The following is a 21,826-nucleotide window of genomic DNA, read 5'->3' on the forward strand; positions in this document are numbered from 1 at the left end:
GAAGGGCACATTGTATGAGAGGTACAGGAGGAGAGATACATTGTATAAAAGGTGCAGGAGGAAGGATACATTGTATAAAAGGTGCAGGAGGAAGGATACATTGTATAAAAGGTACAAGAGGAAGGATACATTGTATGAAAGGTACAAGAGGAAGGATACATTGTATGAAAGGTACAAGAGGAAGGATACATTGCATAAAAGGTACAGGAGGAAGGATACATTGTATAAAAGGTGCAGGAGGAAGGATACATTGCATAAAAGGTGCAGGAGGAAGCATACATTGTATGAAAGGTACAAGAGGAAGGATACATTGCATAAAAGGTACAGGAGGAAGGATACATTGCATAAAAGGTGCAGGAGGAAGGGCACATTGTATGAGAGGTACAGGAGGAGAGATACATTGTATAAAAGGTGCAGGAGGAAGGATACATTGTATAAAAGGTACAAGAGGAAGGATACATTGCATAAAAGGTACAGGAGGAAGGATACATTGTATAAAAGGTGCAGGAGGAGAGATACATTGTATAAAAGGTGCAGGAGGAAGGATACATTGCATAAAAGGTGCAGGAGGAAGCATACATTGTATGAAAGGTACAAGAGGAAGGATACATTGCATAAAAGGTACAGGAGGAGAGATACATTGTATAAAAGGTGCAGGAGGAAGGATACATTGTATAAAAGGTACAGGAGGAGAGATACATTGTATAAAAGGTACAGAGGGAGAGATGCATTGTATAAAAGGTGCAGGAGGAAGGATACATTGTATAAAAGGTGCAGGAGGAAGGATACATTGTATAAAAGGTACAGAGGGAGAGATGCATTGTATAAAAGGTGCAGGAGGAAGGATACATTGTATAAAAGGTGCAGGAGGAAGGATACATTGTATAAAAGGTACAAGAGGAGAGATACATTGTATAAAAGGTACAAGAGGAGAGATACATTGTATAAAAGGTGCAGGAGGAAGGATACATTGTATAAAAGGTACAAGAGGAAGGATACATTGTATGAAAGGTACAAGAGGAAGGATACATTGCATAAAAGGTGCAGGAGGAAGGGCACATTGTATGAGAGGTACAGGAGGAGAGATACATTGTATAAAAGGTGCAGGAGGAAGGATACATTGTATAAAAGGTGCAGGAGGAAGGATACATTGTATAAAAGGTACAAGAGGAAGGATACATTGTATGAAAGGTACAAGAGGAAGGATACATTGTATGAAAGGTACAAGAGGAAGGATACATTGCATAAAAGGTACAGGAGGAAGGATACATTGTATAAAAGGTGCAGGAGGAAGGATACATTGCATAAAAGGTGCAGGAGGAAGCATACATTGTATGAAAGGTACAAGAGGAAGGATACATTGCATAAAAGGTACAGGAGGAAGGATACATTGCATAAAAGGTGCAGGAGGAAGGGCACATTGTATGAGAGGTACAGGAGGAGAGATACATTGTATAAAAGGTGCAGGAGGAAGGATACATTGTATAAAAGGTACAAGAGGAAGGATACATTGCATAAAAGGTACAGGAGGAAGGATACATTGTATAAAAGGTGCAGGAGGAGAGATACATTGTATAAAAGGTGCAGGAGGAAGGATACATTGCATAAAAGGTGCAGGAGGAAGCATACATTGTATGAAAGGTACAAGAGGAAGGATACATTGCATAAAAGGTACAGGAGGAGAGATACATTGTATAAAAGGTGCAGGAGGAAGGATACATTGTATAAAAGGTACAGGAGGAGAGATACATTGTATAAAAGGTACAGAGGGAGAGATGCATTGTATAAAAGGTGCAGGAGGAAGGATACATTGTATAAAAGGTGCAGGAGGAAGGATACATTGTATAAAAGGTACAGGAGGAGAGATGCATTGTATAAAAGGTACAGAGGGAGAGATGCATTGTATAAAAGGTGCAGGAGGAGAGATACATTGTATAAAAGGTGCAGGAGGAAGGATATATTGTATAAAAGGTGCAGGAGGAAGGATACATTGTATAAAAGGTACAAGAGGAGAGATACATTGTATAAAAGGTACAAGAGGAAGGATACATTGTATAAAAGGTACAAGAGGAAGGATACATTGCATAAAAGGTGCAGGAGGAAGGATACATTGTATAAAAGGTACAAGAGGAGAGATACATTGTATAAAAGGTACAAGAGGAAGGATACATTGTATAAAAGGTACAAGAGGAAGCATACATTGTATAAAAGGTACAAGAGGAAGGATACATTGTATAAAAGGTGCAGGAGGAAGGATACATTGTATAAAAGGTGCAGGAGGAAGGATACATTGTATAAAAGGTACAAGAGGAAGGATACATTGTATAAAAGGTACAAGAGGAAGGATACATTGTATAAAAGGTGCAGGAGGAGAGATACATTGTATAAAAGGTGCAGGAGGAAGCATACATTGTATGAAAGGTACAAGAGGAAGGATACATTGTATAAAAGGTGCAGGAGGAAGGATACATTGTATAAAAGGTGCAGGAGGAAGGATACATTGTATAAAAGGTACAAGAGGAAGGATACATTGTATAAAAGGTACAAGAGGAAGGATACATTGTATAAAAGGTGCAGGAGGAGAGATACATTGTATAAAAGGTGCAGGAGGAAGGATACATTGCATAAAAGGTGCAGGAGGAGAGATACATTGTATAAAAGGTGCAGGAGGAAGGATACATTGTATAAAAGGTGCAGGAGGAAGGATACATTGTATAAAAGGTACAAGAGGAGAGATACATTGTATGAAAGGTACAAGAGGAAGGATACATTGTATAAAAGGTGCAGGAGGAAGGATACATTGTATAAAAGGTGCAGGAGGAAGGATACATTGTATAAAAGGTACAAGAGGAAGGATACATTGTATAAAAGGTACAAGAGGAAGGATACATTGTATAAAAGGTGCAGGAGGAAGCATACATTGTATGAAAGGTACAAGAGGAAGGATACATTGTATAAAAGGTGCAGGAGGAAGGATACATTGTATAAAAGGTGCAGGAGGAAGGATACATTGTATAAAAGGTACAAGAGGAAGGATACATTGTATAAAAGGTACAAGAGGAAGGATACATTGTATAAAAGGTGCAGGAGGAAGGATACATTGCATAAAAGGTGCAGGAGGAGAGATACATTGTATAAAAGGTGCAGGAGGAAGGATACATTGTATAAAAGGTACAGAGGGAGAGATGCATTGTAAATGAAGTCCTGGAATGATGTTTTGTATGAGGGGTGGAGGGGAGGAGCAGGGAGGGTCAGACATAAAGGACTGTGTTGGGGACATGCTGGTGATCACAGACAGTCCTGGTTGCTGTGGTGGAGGATTCCTGGGGCTGCTCCCGGAGTGGGAGGACGGAGTGGAGTGTTGTAACTTCCTCAGAGTTGTAATCAGAGGCTGAGAGCAGACCCAGCCATTCACACTGACTGTCCTCAGGAAGCTGAGCCCAGCCAGGGACCCAGAGCTCTCAGGACATGGACAGGAGACACCAGCCTGACACCCAGGAGGAGGAAGGAAGAGATTGGTGAGACGTGTCCCCACCATACTGCTGGGGGGGGGGGGTCCGGGCTGGGAGGGGGTGACAGGACATTCCGGAGGGAGGGTACACGGGACACACATGTGGTGGGACACACTTATTACACATATGTCTTTTATCCCAGTCCTCACCATGGTTGCCAATGCAATAGCCATGCACGCAACGCCGCACAACCCAATCGTCACCAGCAACCGCGCAATCTACGATCACCCTCCATGAATTATTTCATTACTTGCAAATCCGTGCACGCGAATCAAAACGAAACAATACATTCGCTGACCCCCAGTTCTGATTGGTTTGCTCATCATTAATGTTGGCCATACACAGTTAGATTTTCATTCGAACGTTCGTGCAAAGGTCGCTCATCAGAGTGTCCGATAAAAAACCATCAGTGGCCAAGACCAACTTCGTATGAAAGTTTGATTGCCATGACAATGTTGCGAAATGTTTTTATTTTTTATTTTGTTATAATGTTGTGATTTGGTGATATGGAGGGGTGTTCTTCCCGTGTCTGTCGTGTGTATGTTTATCAGAGTTCCGTGTAACAGCTGACTTGTGTGATGAGACATGAGGAAAGGGATCATTCTATTTACACATTACACTGAAATTATTCAACCTTCTGGAAGATTTCTGACACCAGCAGAGTATTGATATTTAAATACCAATCTTCATTAAAAACATAAAAAAATAATAATATATATATATATCTATATATATAGATATATATATATATACTGGTATCTCTATGTATATACACCGTATTTATCGGCGTATAATATGCACATTCATTGTTTCGGGGAAAAAACTTACATTTTTAATAAGGAACTTCAAAGCAAAAGAAGGTTCTGTGCCCATTCGCAGCCTCGCAAATGCCATTAATGCAGCTTCACCAGTCCACATCAATGCAGCCTCACCGTTGCCATCAATGCAGCAGCCTCACCATTGGCCTTAATGCAGCAGTCTCACCATTGCCCTTAATGCAGCAGCCTCACCACTGCCCTTAATGCAGCAGCCTCACCATTGCCCTTAATGCAGCAGCCTCACCATTGCCCTTAATGCAGCAGCCTCACCATTGCAATCAATGCAGCAGCCTCACCACTGCCATCAATGCAGCAGCCTCACCATTGCCCTTAATGCAGCAGCCTCACCATTGCAATCAATGCAGCAGCCTCACCATTGCCATCAGTGCAGCAGCCTCACCATTGCCCTTAATGCAGCAGCCTCACCATTGCAATCAATCAATGCAGCAGCCTCACCATTGCCATCAGTGCATCAGCCTCACTATTGCCATTATTGTAGCAGCCTCACCATTGCCATCAATGCAGCAGCCTCACCATTGCCATTATTGTAGCAGCCTCACCATTGCCCTCAATGCAGCAGCCTCACCATTGCCATCAATGCAGCAGCCTCACCATTGCCATCAATGCAGCAGCCTCGCCATTGCCCTCAATGCAGCAGCCTCACAATTGCCTAAAATGCAGCAGCCTCACCATTGCCTAAAATGCAGCAGCCTCACCATTGCCATCAATGCAGCAGCATCACCATTGCCTTCAATGCAGCAGCCTCACCATTGCCATCAGTGCAGTCTGATTGATGCCCATCTGCAGCCTAGAGGGGGCAGGAAGGGGGTCGGGACGAGCGCCGACAGATTACATACAGTGAGAATCTCCTATGATAGACAGAACAGTGGTCCAATGGTGGCCCAGGAGACGGGACTTCCTATTACAGAGTGAAGATATTTGCCAGCACACCATGGAACGACACAAGTAGCGTCCAAACGGGTGATTTATTGCATGATCACAACACAAAGATAGTGCAACGTTTTGGAGCAGCGCAGGGCCCCTTCCTCACATGCCTGACGAAGGGGCCCTGCGCGGCTCCAAAATGTTGCACTATCTTTGTGTTGTGATCATGCAATAAATCACCCGTTTGGACGCTACTTGTGTCGTTCCATGGTGTGCTGGCAAATATCTTCACTGTGACTTTAACCAGTATCCAGCTGGTTGTTGCTACAGCACCCAAATCTGAGAGCACATACAGGAACGTGTGCGATGGGAATATGAAGTACTTCCTATTACAGAGGCCGCCAAGTAAACAGGAGATTCTCATTGTATGTAATCGGATGGCGCTCGTCCCCTTGTAGATAGCTAAAATTTAAGTATTGGCGTATAACACGCATGCACTATTTGCACCCGATTTTCAAGGTGAAAAAGTGTTATACGCCAATAAATTCAATACATATATATATATATATATATATATATATATATATATATATATTTTGTATATATAATTAGTAGTTTGTAAGGGTGGTTAGCATCACATGGCTTAATTAGGAATGCCTAGGCATGCGACCTAGTGTGCTCCAGAGAGCCACCAAACAAAAGCATTGGAAACTGCAGCACAGAAAACGTACTTTATTTGCTCATTCATCCCGGACGAGCCCCCAATGAGAATTTGTCTCTTTGAACGAGCAAATAAAGTAAGTTTCCTGAACTGCGACTCTTGGTCTTTCCTACCTGATCTCTCTTCCTTCAATATCGCTTAGGAATTTTTCATATTCACCATTCACAGTAATGGGTTGGTGTGCGCTAATTGATTGCCGTGTTATGAATAGCTAGAGCAAGAGGAGAGATCAGATTACACACACAGGCAGGTGTATGTATGTGTATCACAATTAGAAAATAGGGAAGGGTTACAATGGCTGTCTGTCTATTTTTTTTTCCTTTTTGTGTCCCATTGTGGAGTTTTTCCTTCACTTCCTGTCCTTGGAGGCACACAAGAAAGGGAGGACATATCAGCTTTTAAGCTTTTCTTCTTTGATTTCCTTTAGATTCATCTTCAACTATGTAGTGCAAGTGCCTGCCTGATTACATACAAATTGAAAAGAGTTTAGGTTTGATCTCATATTATACGGTTTTGGTAAATCTAAAGGAAAATTGTACAATAAAATGTGTATAATGTATGGGCAGCCTTATGCCTTGCACACACGGTCGGAATTTCTGATGGGAAAAGTCAGATCGGATTATGTTGTCGGAAAATCCGATCGTGTGTGGGCTCTAGCGGGCTTTTTCCGTCGGAATTTCCGACTGAAAAAAATTGAGAGCAGGACCTAAAATTTTCCGACAACAAAATCCGATCAGACTTTTTCCGATCGTGTGTATAGAATTCCGACGCACTTAGTGCCACGCATGCTCAGAATAAATTTGGGGACAAAAGCTATTGGCTACTGGCTTCTACGTAGTCCCATCGTACGTTTTGTACATCACCTCGTTCCGAACGATCGGATTTTCTGACAACTTTGTGTGACCCTGTATATGCAAGACAAGTTTCGGACAAAATCCGTTGAAAATCCGAAGCGGAAAAAATCAGATGGATTTTGTGGTCGGAATGTCCAACCGTGTGTACAGGGCATAAGGCTACATTTACAATTTTGCATTGTGGGAATGTGCACAAAATTGAGTGCTATCCTGCAATGCACAAAATTGTGCTACCCTTTTGCAGACGCGCCGGCGCAGTGCCCACTGATTGTTCATGGCACCTCTGCTCCTTTTGCGAATGTGCGCGTTCTTGCGTATGCCACAACGCACGGTGCTGCTTTTTTATTTTTTTTATTTTTTTAGCAATACAAAACATTGGATTATAAATTGGTAAATGTAGACTTTTAAAAAAAAAATTGCGTATAATTTTATAATTTGTATACATATATATATATATATATATATATATATATATAATATATATATACACACACACTGTAAATATATATAAATATATAAATATGTGTAAAAAAAATCTTAAAAATATAGGAATGTAAACTGTTAAATGTAGACTTAAAAAAAAAAAAAAAATCAGCGTATAATTTGTAAATATATTTTGTATATATACTGTATATAAACACACACACTCTAAATATATATAAATATGTGTATAAAAAATATAGAATTATAAACTGGCAAATGTAGACTTAACAAAAAAAATTGCGTATAATTTGTAAATATATTTTGTCATTATATATATATACACACATACACACGCTGTAAATATATGTAAAAAAAATATATCTATATCTATATCTAGAGTTCATCAGATTTCTAGTCTAATAGTGCAGCACAGTACTTGTGCACTGTGCTTCTTACTCTCTATCTGGTTATGGATTGGATTTCAGACAGACAGAAGGGGAGTCCATGACAGGCAATCTTATTACGGTAATACGGAACAGCAATGCATGGTGGAATATAAAAGCCACATCAGCTGTGTATTTAGGGAAAGGCTCTTGGTGGTGGTAACCAGCAGTGTTGCCCCCATTACAGGTTCTCTTCAGTGTCAGATGATGACATTTGCGGTAATTTGTTTCTTCTGGTTTCTCTCTCTCTTTTTAATAAGAACACTTCCCCTCTGGCCGAGCCCTCCGTGACTCATTGTTTAAATGTAGAGAAGAACAAACACCGCCAGAAATTCACTAATGTCCTTTCTATATTGAATTCAAAAAAGTGAGCGCTGATATACTCATATTGCATAACATAATGTAGATATACTATATATTATGTATGCAATGTGCAACTAGGTCTACTTCCTGGACTCAGAGGTGACACAACTATTTAAACACTGGTGTTTGTGCAGTTCTTGGCTGTGCTTACAAATGTCTGACACAGATCAGCCCCTGTTGGAGCCTTTCACCTTGTAACTTGCTACAAAGTTACAATACTGCAGTCTGATGACTGGAGGGGGGGGGAGGGGGGGTGGAGACTGAGGAAAGCCCCAGCCTGCAGCAGAGTCCTTAATAGGAGATTTTCTGGAATGTTATGCTGATCCTGTATCTTTTGACAGATGCTGATGTTGTAGATTACCCAATGCCAATGTTGTAGATCGCTCAATGCAGATGTTGTCAAATGTTGAAGATCGCCCAATGCAAATGTAGATCGCCCAATGCAGATGTTGTCGAATGTTGTAGATCGCCCAATGCAAATGTAGATTGCTCAATGCAGATGTTGTAGATTGCCCAATGCAGATGTTGTAGATCATCCAATGGAGTTGTAGATTGTCCAATGTAGATGTTGAAGATTGCCCCGATGTAGATCGCCCAATGTAGATGTTGTAGATCGCCCAATGTACAGTAGATGTTGTAGATGGTCCAATGTAGATGTTGTAGATGGTCCAATGTAGATGTTGTAGGTCGCCCAATGTAGATGTTGTAGATGGTCCAATGTAGATGTTGTAGATGGTCCAATGTAGATGTTGTAGGTCGCCCAATGTAGATGTTGTAGATGGTCCAATGTAGATGTTGTAGATGGTCCAATGTAGATGTTGTAGGTCGCCCAATGTAGATGTTGTAGATGGTCCAATGTAGATGTTGTAGGTCGCCCAATGTAGATGTTGTAGATGGTCCAATGTAGATGTTGTAGATGGTCCAATGTAGATGTTGTAGATCGCCCAATGTAGATGTTGTAGATGGTCCAATGTAGATGTTGTAGATCGCCCAATGTAGATGTTGTAGATGGTCCAATGTAGATGTTGTAGATCGCCCAATGTAGATGTTGTAGATGGTCCAATGTAGATGTTGTAGGTCGCCCAATGTAGATGTTGTAGATGGTCCAATGTAGATGTTGTAGATCGTCCAATGTAGATGTTGTAGATGGTCCAATGTAGATGTTGTAGGTCGCCCAATGTAGATGTTGTAGATGGTCCAATGTAGATGTTGTAGATCGCCCAATGTAGATGTTGTAGATCGCCCAATGTAGATGTTGTAGATCGCCCAATGTAGATGTTGTAGGTCATCCAATGTAGATGTTGTAGATCGCCCAATGTAGATGTTGTAGATGGTCCAATGTAGATGTTGTAGATCGCCCAATGTAGATGTTGTAGATGGTCCAATGTAGATGTTGTAGGTCGCCCAATGTAGATGTTGTAGATGGTCCAATGTAGATGTTGTAGATCGTCCAATGTAGATGTTGTAGATGGTCCAATGTAGATGTTGTAGGTCGCCCAATGTAGATGTTGTAGATGGTCCAATGTAGATGTTGTAGATCGCCCAATGTAGATGTTGTAGATCGCCCAATGTAGATGTTGTAGATCGCCCAATGTAGATGTTGTAGGTCATCCAATGTAGATGTTGTAGATCGTCCAATGTAGATGTTGTAGGTCGCCCAATGTAGATGTTGTAGATGGTCCCATGTAGATGTTGTAGATCGTCCAATGTAGATGTTGTAGATGGTCCAATGTAGATGTTGTAGGTCGCCCAATGTAGATGTTGTAGATGGTCCAATGTAGATGTTGTAGATCGCCCAATGTAGATGTTGTAGATGGTCCAATGTAGATGTTGTAGATCGCCCAATGTAGATGTTGTAGATGGTCCAATGTAGATGTTGTAGATCGCCCAATGTAGATGTTGTAGATGGTCCAATGTAGATGTTGTAGGTCGCCCAATGTAGATGTTGTAGATGGTCCAATGTAGATGTTGTAGATCGTCCAATGTAGATGTTGTAGATGGTCCAATGTAGATGTTGTAGGTCGCCCAATGTAGATGTTGTAGATGGTCCAATGTAGATGTTGTAGATCGCCCAATGTAGATGTTGTAGATCGCCCAATGTAGATGTTGTAGATCGCCCAATGTAGATGTTGTAGGTCATCCAATGTAGATGTTGTAGATCGCCCAATGTAGATGTTGTAGATGGTCCAATGTAGATGTTGTAGATCGCCCAATGTAGATGTTGTAGATGGTCCAATGTAGATGTTGTAGGTCGCCCAATGTAGATGTTGTAGATGGTCCAATGTAGATGTTGTAGATCGTCCAATGTAGATGTTGTAGATGGTCCAATGTAGATGTTGTAGGTCGCCCAATGTAGATGTTGTAGATGGTCCAATGTAGATGTTGTAGATCGCCCAATGTAGATGTTGTAGATCGCCCAATGTAGATGTTGTAGATCGCCCAATGTAGATGTTGTAGGTCATCCAATGTAGATGTTGTAGATCGTCCAATGTAGATGTTGTAGGTCGCCCAATGTAGATGTTGTAGATGGTCCCATGTAGATGTTGTAGATCGTCCAATGTAGATGTTGTAGATGGTCCAATGTAGATGTTGTAGGTCGCCCAATGTAGATGTTGTAGATGGTCCAATGTAGATGTTGTAGATCGCCCAATGTAGATGTTGTAGATCGCCCAATGTAGATGTTGTAGATCGCCCAATGTAGATGTTGTAGGTCGTCCAATGTAGATGTTGTAGATCGCCCAATGTAGATGTTGTAGGTCATCCAATGTAGATGTTGTAGATCGCCCAATGTAGATGTTGTAGATGGTCCAATGTAGATGTTGTAGGTCGCCCAATGTAGATGTTGTAGATGGTCCAATGTAGATGTTGTAGATCGTCCAATGTAGATGTTGTAGATGGTCCAATGTAGATGTTGTAGGTCGCCCAATGTAGATGTTGTAGATGGTCCAATGTAGATGTTGTAGATCGCCCAATGTAGATGTTGTAGATCGCCCAATGTAGATGTTGTAGATCGCCCAATGTAGATGTTGTAGGTCGTCCAATGTAGATGTTATAGATCGCCCAACCTCAGGGATGAGGTTTGGTTTCCTGCAGGATTGAAATGTGCGGTCCCAGTAAATTTATGTCCGAAGTGATCACATGATCATGACCAAAAGCAGACGATCGATCCCAAGTGAAAGTTGTAGCTGACCAGACTGGAAAACTTTCTGGGCCTCTTCTCATTATTGCCACCCCCGTGCACCTGGACCCCCGGACGCGGATCGCTCTTTGTAACGCACTGCACTGAATTAGAAACACCTGTGAGTTTGGCGCCCGTTTGTCATCACATCCAAATTATGGGACAAGAGTGCGCTATATTCTGCGTTGTGGCGATACCTGGCATAATGCGCTCTTTAAGGTGCCCCTATGATAACACACACAGGTGTGACACCCGACCTGCTGGAAGATGATGGAGATGAGGAATTACGATTGTCATGAATCTGATTCCTCTGCGAACTCCAGACAACTCAATTCCAGACACATCGATTGTCTGCCATACCGCCGAGTGTGAGCGCTGCCAGGAAAACTCACACAAGTGGAACAACTTTCTAAGTGTTTAAAATAAAATTCCATTTAATGTGGTGACATGGCTGGATTGAGTTTGTAAATTGCCCCCCTCCCCATTGGAAATCCCCCCCCCCCTTCCTGGAAATCCCATCCCCCCTCCTATTCATTATACTATAAGACATCTTGTAATAATTATCGGGTCTGAGCGGACACTTCCCTTCTCTCTGTCCCAACCTGGAGCCCGGAGGACCCGGACGTGTCACTACACAGAGCAATTAGTTTCCTTCCAAATTAGTTTTTTTACCGAATTTCGATAAATTTGTTAATTCGGATTTACCTGAATTAACAAAAAACGAGTTTTAACAAATTTTTCCGAATATTCATAAATTCGAATATTTTTAAAATTTGTGAATTCGCAAGCCCCGAACCTTCAAAAATCTGAAATAATAACTAATAATAACTTAAATATTAGTAACTATTAAATTATAGGTATTGGAGTTTCCTTTCAAATTTGGCTGTTAGTGAATGCAACAAATACGAATTTATCCGAAGTTACGAATTATCTGGAATAACGAATGCCGCATCTAAACAAACGGAATGTAATGTTCTAATAATAATAAATAACAATAATAATAAAAAAAAATTATTATTATTTATTATTAATTTGTTCCGTTCCATTTGTTTAGATGTGGGAAAAAAAAAGCCGAAAATTTTAACGAATAGCTAACTAATAATAATTATTCAATTATAGGTATTGGAATTTCCTTTCAATTTTGGCTGTTAGTGAATGTAACCAATACGAATTTATCCGAAGTTACAAATTATCCGAAATAACGAATGCCACATCTGAACGAATGGAACGTAACGAATTAATAATAAAAAATAACAATAATAATAATAAACTTTTTATTATTATTTATTATAAATTTTTTCCGTTCCATTCAAATCTGTCTGTTAGTGAACGTAACGAATACGAATTTATCCGAAATTACGAATTATCCAAAATAACGAATGCCGCATCTAAATGAATGGAATGTAACAAATTAATTATAAATAATAATAATAAAAACTTTTTATTATTATTTATTATAAACGTGTTCCTTTCCATTCACATTTGGCTGTTAGTGAGCGTAACCAATACGAATTTATCCACAGTTACGAATTAACCGAAATAACGAATGCCCCTTCTAAACAAATGGAACAGAACAAATTTATATTAAATAACAATAAAACGTTTTTATTATTATTATTGCTATTTTGTATTATTAATTTGTTTGTTTTTATTATTATTATTATTATTGATATTTTTTATTATTAATTTGTTACGTTCCATTCATTTAAATGCGGCATTCATTATTTCGGATAATTCGTAACTTCGGATAAATTCGTATATTTGTTACGTTCACTAACAGCCAAATTTGAAAGGAAATTCCAATACCTATCATTTAATAGTTATTATTAGCTATTCTTTCAAATTTTCGGCTTCCCCCCCACATCTAAACGAATGGAACGGAACAAATTAATAAATAATAATAATAATAAAAAGGTTTTATTATTATTATTCATTATTAATTTGTTTGTTTTTATTGTTATTAACGGGATTCGTTATTTCGGATAATTCTTAACTTTGGATAAATTCGTATTTGTTACGTTCACTAACAGCAAAATTTGAAAGGAAATTCCAATACCTATCATTTAATAGTTATTAGCTATTCTTTTGAATTTTCGCCTTTTTTTTTTCAGCATCTCAACTAATGGAACGGAACAAATTAATAATAAATAAATAATAATAAAAAGTTTTTTATTATTATTATTATTTATTATTAATTTGTTTGTTTTTATTATTATTATTATTATTCTTTATTAATTTGTTATGTTCCATTCGTTTAGATGCGGCATTTGTTATTAAGGATAATTCCTAACTTTGGATAAATTCGTATTTGTTACGTTCACTAACAGACAAATTTGAAAGGAAATTCCAATACCTATAATTTAATAGTTATTAGCTATTCTTTCAAATTTCCGGCTTTTTTTTTTTTCGACATCTCAACTAATGGAACTGAACAAATTAATAATAAATAAATATTAATAAAAAGGTTTTATTATTATTATTTATTATTAATTTGTTTGTTTTTATTATTATTATTTTTTTATTATTGATTCATTACGTTGCATTTGTTTAGATGCGGCATTCGTTATTTCGGATCATTCGTAATTTCAGATAAACTCGTATTCATTGCGTTCACCAACAGCCAAATTTGAAAGCAAACTCCAATACCTATAATTGAATAATTTGTATATTATTAGTTAGTTATTCTTTCTAATTTTCGAACATTCATAACGAATGACCCAAAAAAACAAAGAAAAAAAACAAAAAACGAATGAAATGAAAATGAAAATAAATGAATTTTTCTTCCGTGTACATGACTGATGGTGCCCACCTAAATATTTCTCTAAACTAAGATCTAAAGCTGGCGCTGAATCTACGTATATTTTGCCTTCTCTGGTTCTTCCCCTCCCCCTCCTACCTCATTAGCATTTTTAAATATAATCTTTCAGTTTTCATTACACAGCTGATTTAGATGTCATCACTGGGTCTCTGTGCCTCTCTATGTAATGCAGGCACCCCCCCCCCCTTGCACACAGGGCCAGAGCTGAGGATGTCAATCACAGGCTGGGTGCTAGAGCTTCCTTCCCCTGTCACCATATTTCTCTTGGTGTCAGGAAAATGTGTCAGATGTGACTCATGCTGATAGCAGAGGAAGGAAGCAGCGGACAGAAATGACACTCAGTGCTCTGGATTGAGACCAGTACACACTATAGAGAGATGGGCTTTGTTCATATTTCATGTCTGAGATTTACAACCACTTTAAGTCATTCTTGTTACAGGCAGCCTGTGGTCACATGACCTACGTGACACCCCGACTAGGGCGATACTTCCAGTTGATCACAAAGGTGACACAGTGCAGATAGTGGTCTCTGGTGGACTTTTTGTTTTAACCCAAAAATTGGTCGGTTGTGGACATACATGGTGTGTGTGTAGACATACGCCCCCTGGTGGGAGGACATGGTGTGTGTAGACATACGCCCCCTGGTGGGAGGACATGGTGTGTGTAGACATACGCCCCCTGGTGGGAGGACATGGTGTGTGTAGACATACGCCCCCTGGTGGGGAGGACATGGTGTGTGTAGACACACGCCCCCTGGTGGGGAGGACATGGTGTGTAGACATACGCCCCCTGGTGGGGGGACATGGTGTGTGTAGACATACGCCCCCTGGTGGGGAGGACATGGTGTGTGTAGACATACGCCCCATGGTGGGGAGGACATGGTGTGTGTAGACATACGCCCCCTGGTGGGGAGGACATGGTGTGTGTGGACATACGCCCCCTGGTGGGGGGGACATGGTGTGTGTAGACATACGCCCCCTGGTGGGGAGGACATGGTGTGTGTGGACATACGCCCCCTGGTGGGGGGGACATGGTGTGTGTGGACATACACCCCCTGGTGGGAGGACATGGTGTGTGTAGACATATGCCCCCTGGTGGGGAGGACATGGTGTGTGTAGACACACGCCCCCTGGTGGGGAGGACATGGTGTGTAGACATACGCCCCCTGGTGGGGGGACATGGTGTGTGTAGACATACGCCCCCTGGTGGGGAGGACATGGTGTGTGTAGACATACGCCCCATGGTGGGGAGGACATGGTGTGTGTAGACATACGCCCCCTGGTGGGGGGGACATGGTGTGTGTGGACATACGCCCCCTGGTGGGGAGGACATGGTGTGTGTAGACATACGCCCCCTGGTGGGAGGACATGGCGTCACCTCCATGGAATGAGTGGGAATTAGAAGGAGCATTCCTTGTGGCGGTGACATGTCCTCACCTGTACGTTCCGCAGACCTCCTCTATTCTCTTATTACATTGCTGGAATTTCTACCATGAGATAAGCCGCAGTGCATGCTGGGAGGATCGGCTCGGCCCTCTGCTAGGTGTTCCAATGAAGTGCGGACAGATAGGGGCGCAACATGGCAAGTGTGTGCGAGACACGTATACCCTCCCAATGGAAGAAATAACATTTTATATTCACTTCTATCTAATTTTTCATTGAGAAAAATAACACATAATAATGAATATAAAAATAATGTAAAAATAGAATGAGACAATGTGTACAAAACAAAAAAATAAATAAATTATATACATATATATAATCTTATAACATATATTAATACATATTTACAGACCATGTGAACACATATATATAACAAATATATATATATTTTTTTTTTTGCATACAGTGCCTTGAAAAAGTATTCACACCCTTTGAAATTTTCCACTGTTTTTCATGTTACAACCAAAAACGGAAATGTATTTTATTGGGATTTTATTTTTAGTCTTGCACAGTTGTACAGTCTCCCTCCTGATTTTGCTGCACACTGTGAGCTTCCCACAATGTGCATTATGCCTTGTACACACGGTCGGACATTCCGACCACAAAATCCATCAGATTTTTTCAGACAGATTTTGTCCTAAACCAGTGTTGCATATACACGGTCGGACAAAGTTGTTGGAACGTGATGACGTTCGTTCGTTATGACAGGACTACGTATAGAGGTTAGTAGCCAATAGCTTTGGTCTCGTAATTTGATCTGAGCATGCGTTGCACTTTGTCCGATCGGAATTCTCTACGAGAACGATCGGAAAAAGTCAGATCGGATTTTTTTGTCTGAAAATTTGAGATCCTGCTCTCAATTTTTTTTCCGTCAGAATTTTCAAAGGAAAAAGTCCGATAGAGCCCACACACAATCGGATTTTCCGACAATATAATCCTTTTCCGTCGGAATTTCCGATCGTGTGTATGGGGCATCAGAAACTGTAGCAGGTCAGATGACTAAATATGGCCAAAAAATACCACTTTTTATCTTAAAGAGGACCACTAATTGGGATGGAATGTCAGGAATGTATTCAGAACACCTGGGCTCGGCTCTTCGCTTTCTTCCAGAAGGAAAGTCTGTGTAGTCACAAGTCACAGGGCCCCTTAATTAGCACAATGTGATGGGGGATGGGGGAGGGGCACACACATCTGGTTCAGGACCATGTTGTCAGCTGGACAATATTCTTAAAGTACAACTCCAGTTTTGTTCAGAAGATAAACAAACCCCTCCCACTGATCTATATATAGTGCAAGGATTTTAATAAAACTTTATTGTATATTCTCACCTCTCTCTGCTCTGAAGAAATAGTTGTGTGTCTCATCATGTCTGCAGATTGGATTCCTGAATAGGAGGGATCTGAATACTGAATGGGAGGAGTGTGATTACTGAGTGGGAGGGATCTGATTCCTGAATGGGAGGGGGTTTGATTCCAAGAATGGACTGGCCTGATTGGGAGGGAGGAGTGTGATTCCTGGGTGGAGGGATCTGTTTTTGGGATGGGAGGGGTCTGATTTCCAAATGGGAAGGGTCTGATTACTGAATGGGAGGAGTTTGATTCCAGGATGAGACAGGCCTGATTCCTGAGTGGGAGGGGGATCTAATTACTGAATGGGAGGGATCAGATTTCAGGATGGGAGGGGTCTGGTTTTCAAATAGGAGGGGTCTAATTCCTGAATGGGAGGAGACTGATTCCAGGATGAGAGAGGCCTGATTCCTGAATGGGAGAGGGTCCTGATTTCTGAATGAGAGGGATCTGATTGCAGGATGGGAGGGGTCATATTTCCAAATGGGAGGGGTCTAATGCCTGAATGGGGGGGGGGGTCTAATTACTGAATGGGATGGATCTGATTGCAGGATGGAAGGGGTCATATTTCCAAATGGGAGGGGTCTAATTCCTGAATGGGAGGGTCTGATTCCTGAATGGGAGGAGACTGATTCCAGATGAGACGGGCCTGATTCTTGAATGGGAGGGGTCTAGTTACTGAATGGGAGGGATCTGATTTCAGGATGGGAGGGGTCATATTTCCAAAAGGGAGGGGTCTAATTCCTGAATGGGACAGGTTTGATTACTGAATAGGAGGGGTCTAATTCCTGAATGGGAGGGTCTGATTCCTGAATGGGAGGAGACTGATTCCAGGATGAGACAGGCCTGATTCCTGAATGGGAGTGGTCTGATTCCTGAATGGGAGTGGTCTGATTCCTGAATGGGAGTGGTCTGATTCCTGAATGGGAGGAGACTGATTCCAGGATGAGACAGGCCTGATTCCTGAATGGGAGTGGTCTGATTCCTGAATGGGAGGAGACTGATTCCAGGATGAGACAGGCCTGATTCCTGAATGGGAGTGGTCTGATTCCTGAATGGGAGGAGACTGATTCCAGGATGAGACAGGCCTGATTCCTGAATGGGAGTGGTCTGATTCCTGGGTTGGAGCGACTGCCACCAGAGCAAATCTCAGTGTTCTAATGAAGAAAGCTGCAATGTCTGCATCCCTTAAGAAGTATTGCATCAAAAATGAAGTTCCTATTGCAGAGGATGCCTAAAATTTTACTTGTACCTTAGTGCACACTGTTTCCGAAAACCAGTCCCCCAATCACAACCAAGAAATTTCATTGCTGGGGGCATTCTGTACCACACCTGCAGGTTAAAATATTCCATTCAGGTTTTTTTTTACAGTTTTAATTCTCGCTGTGAATAAAATGGAAACGTAATTCAAAGCTGAACCTCCAGGATCAGCACATATTGTCTAAATCCATTCATCATGTGTATAACTCCATTGTGTATTTCTTCCAGATCTGCGCGGTCACCCAGTGTGAGACTTCCTGTAATAAAGACCGATCACCGCTGCTCTCGCTCCTGGTGCAGAGTGACTGATCTGGTCTCCGCCCCCTCCCTCCTTTTTTTTGTAGTGGGTGGAGCCTGCTGATCCCTGTGCACAGGCCCTGTAACAGCACAGTGATGATGTCACTGCTACTACTTTTACAAGGTCATATCTGGGTTTGCAAAGACATTTTGGGTGATATGAAGTAGATTTATATTTTTGGAGAATCTTGAGGAATATATTTAAGTGTTCCCGGAGTTAGGGTCCTTTCACACGGGGCGGATCAGTTCTGATCCGCCCCGTGGATGTCCGTTTGCTCAGCGGGGATCACTCCGCCGATCCCCGCTGAGCAGGGAGATGACAGGTCTGTCTCCGCACACTGTGCAGGGACGGACCTGTCACAGCGCCGCTCTCCCCTATGGGAGATCGGATGACGACGGACCGCAGTGCCCGTCGTCATCCGATCCGATCCGCAGACGGATGGAAAAATAGCTTTTTCCTCCGTCACACTTTTTCGGATCGGAGCGGGTCGGATGTCAGCGGACATGTCACCGCTGACATCCGACGCTCCATAGACCTCTATGGAGCACCCGTTCAGGTCCGCCTGAAAAACTGACAGGCGGGCCTGAACGGGACGTTAGTGTGAAAGGGGCCTAAAGCTTTAAATGACATCAAATTAAATATAAAATTGATTTTGTAACAATAGAATGTGTTATAATAATAATATTATTATAATTATTAATCATTATTGAAGAAAAGTGAAATTAGAGGAAAGAATAGGGAATTCTACTCCTATTATCAACTGCCAATGAGCAGCAGCAGGAATCTGTATAGGAGCAGGAAATAGAAAAGATTGTCATCATCAACTGCTTTTGGCAGCAGCGGGAATATATAGTAATGAATGGGAGGGGGCCATGTGTTCACTTTCCTTTGACAAGCAATATAAAACAGCTGGACGCGTACAGAGGAAAGGGATGGGCGATGTGTACTCCCGCTATCAGCATCCCAATCATTTGTTTTATTCTTCTAAAAAAAAATAAATAATTGAACACGTTGGATCGGGCACTTTTGATTGCTCCATGACAAGAATTTCTATTTGTTTGTTTTTTTACTCATCTATGGCTTGCGTAGGGCTACGTTCACACCTTTTGCACTGTGGGAATCTGTGAAAATTGTTCCATATAGCGGGGCTGGGGCACCATTCATGCTTAATAGCCCCATCAAACCTTGCGCCAAGGCACATATGTTTTTCAGTGCATCACAATGCATTGTAACAGACTACATTGCGTTTTGATGAGATGCCTTTCAGGGCCCTTTCACAGCCCCCCCACTGCGGTAATGTGCGCAAAATCCAATGCGCTTTTATTGCTATGTACTGTATGTTAAATGCGTTGCTATGATGCAGCCATTGGTTCTGAACGGCACCCCAACACACCTTTCTGACCAGGGCCGTTTTTAAAGAAGGGCAAAAAGGGGCAGCTGCCCTGGGCCCTGTCATTGTTTGGGGGCCCAAAGAGGCTGCCTTGAAGTTTTAGTCCTGTGCTGTGTCCCGATATCTCAGTGTGAAGTGCTGGTAACTAATGCTGCCCAGCTCTGCCCTATTGTTGTGTAGAGATGACTCACCTGCAGACCCTGTGTTTACATGTAAATAACCGGCATTCATATGTAAATAGGTGAGGCCATTGGCATTGATACATAAATAAAGGCTGTATTCATATGCATATCATGCCCCCTGCAGTGAGGAGAAGATGTGCGGTAACCTCTAGAAACCAATCAGTGAGCAGAATTACTGTACAGTAATCTCTAGCAACCAAACAACAAACAGAAATCATGTGCTGTATCCTCTAGCAACGAATCAGTGAGCGGTAATGTGTGCTGTAACCTTTAGCAACCAGTCAGTGAGCGGTAATGATACGCTGTAACCTCTGGCAACCAATCGCAATCGCTGCCTGATCTGATAGAGTAAACAGATTTTAAGTCTAGCTGCTATGTATTGTATGTCTCAGAGCAGGTGGAGAGCGAAATTGCATGCATCAATATTAAAGATGGCCCTGCTTCTGACGGACTACCAAAAAATGGTGCAAGCCAGCAGGATACTGCTACTGCTGCAACACGTGCCCATTGGTTTCCCATGCAAAAGAATGGCACTGCATTGCACCACCGTATTTAAAGCAGAACTAAACCCCTCCTATCCTTTTCAGCCAAAGAAGCCACCAAATTGGCTTCTATTTGATCTGCAACTGCCATGGTGCCGCATATGTGGTCAGTTATGATACCAGCCATTTGATGGTTTGGCAGCTTAGTTGACAGCACAAGCAACCGTGACAGCTAGCATTCCCAGCATGCCAGGAATTAGGGTTGCACCGATACCATTATCGATATTGGTGCCGATACCGAGTACTTTCACGAGTACTCGTAAAAAATGCACCGATCACCGAAAACCAATACCTTTGCAGTGCAACTTGAGCCCGAACAAAATGGATGGGCTCAAATTGCATGCAAGGTACTAAGGAGGTGGGTAGGGGGTGGAACAAGGGACGGTGCTTGGAGATGGTTAGGGGGTTGAACAAAGGGACAGTGCTTGGAGGTGGGTAGGGGGTGGAACCAAGGGATGGTGCTTGTAAATGGTTAGGAGGTTGAACCGAGGAACGTTGCTTGGAGGTGGGTAGGGGGTGGAACCAAGGGATGGTGCTCGGAAATGGTTAGGAGGTTGAACCAAGGAACGTTGCTTGGAGGTGGGTAGGGGATGGAACCAAGGGATGGTGCTTGTAAATGGTTAGGAGGTTGAACCGAGGAACGTTGCTTGGAGGTGGGTAGGGGGTGGAACCAAGGGATGGTGCTCGGAAATGGTTAGGAGGTTGAACCAAGGAACGTTGCTTGGAGGTGGGTAGGGGATGGAACCAAGGGATGGTGCTCGGAAATGGTTAGGGGGTTGAACCAAGGGACATTGCTTGGAGGTGGCTAGGGGGTGGAACCAAGGGATGTTGCTCAGAGGTGGGTAGCGGGTTGAACCAAGGGATGTTGCTCTGAGGTGGGTAGGGGTGGAACCAAGGGACGTTGCTCGGAGGTGGGTAGAGGGTGGAACCAAGGGACAGTGCTCGGAGGGGGTTGAACCAAGGGACAGTGCTTGGAGGTGTTTAGGGGGTTGAAACCAAGTGGTGGGTAGGGGGTTGAAATCAAGAGACAGTGCTCGGAGGTGGGTAGGGGGTTGAACCAAGGGACAGTGCTTGGAGGTGGGTAGGTGGTGGAACCAAGGGACAGTGCCCAGAGCTGGGTAGGGGGTTGGAACCAAGTGACAGTGCTCGGAGGTGGGTAGGGGGTGGAACTAAGGGATGGTGCTTGGAGGTGGGTAGGTGGTGGAACCAAGGTATTGGTGCTTGGAGGTGGGTAGGAGGTGGAACCAAGGGACGTTGCTTGGAGATGGGTAGGGGGTGGAACCAAGGGACATTGCTTGGAGGTGGAACCAAGGGATGGTGCTTGGAGGTGGGTAAAGGGGTGAAACCACGG

General features: G+C 42.3%; 1 protein-coding gene across 2 annotated transcripts in view; it reads left to right on the top strand.

Annotated features, from left to right (window-relative positions):
* The window catches only part of LOC143941152 (phospholipid-transporting ATPase ID-like), a 176,982-nt gene that overhangs the window by 26,292 nt on the left and 128,864 nt on the right, over positions 1 to 21,826 (top strand). The window contains exon 1 of one of the 2 annotated variants that reach the window (XM_077463178.1): positions 3,313 to 3,518. The exons of the other annotated variant lie outside the window; for it this stretch is intronic. The gene's annotated coding sequence lies outside the window, so the exon portion shown is untranslated. Of the gene's footprint in view, positions 1 to 3,312; positions 3,519 to 21,826 lie in introns of those variants that run through there. 2 annotated transcript variants of the gene reach the window in all.

The sequence above is a fragment of the Lithobates pipiens genome, unplaced genomic scaffold, assembly GCF_037356315.1.
Source record: "Lithobates pipiens isolate NorthernLeopardFrog02 unplaced genomic scaffold, aLitPip1_a1.2 Scaffold_3, whole genome shotgun sequence".
Classification (NCBI taxonomy): Eukaryota; Metazoa; Chordata; class Amphibia; order Anura; family Ranidae; genus Lithobates; species Lithobates pipiens.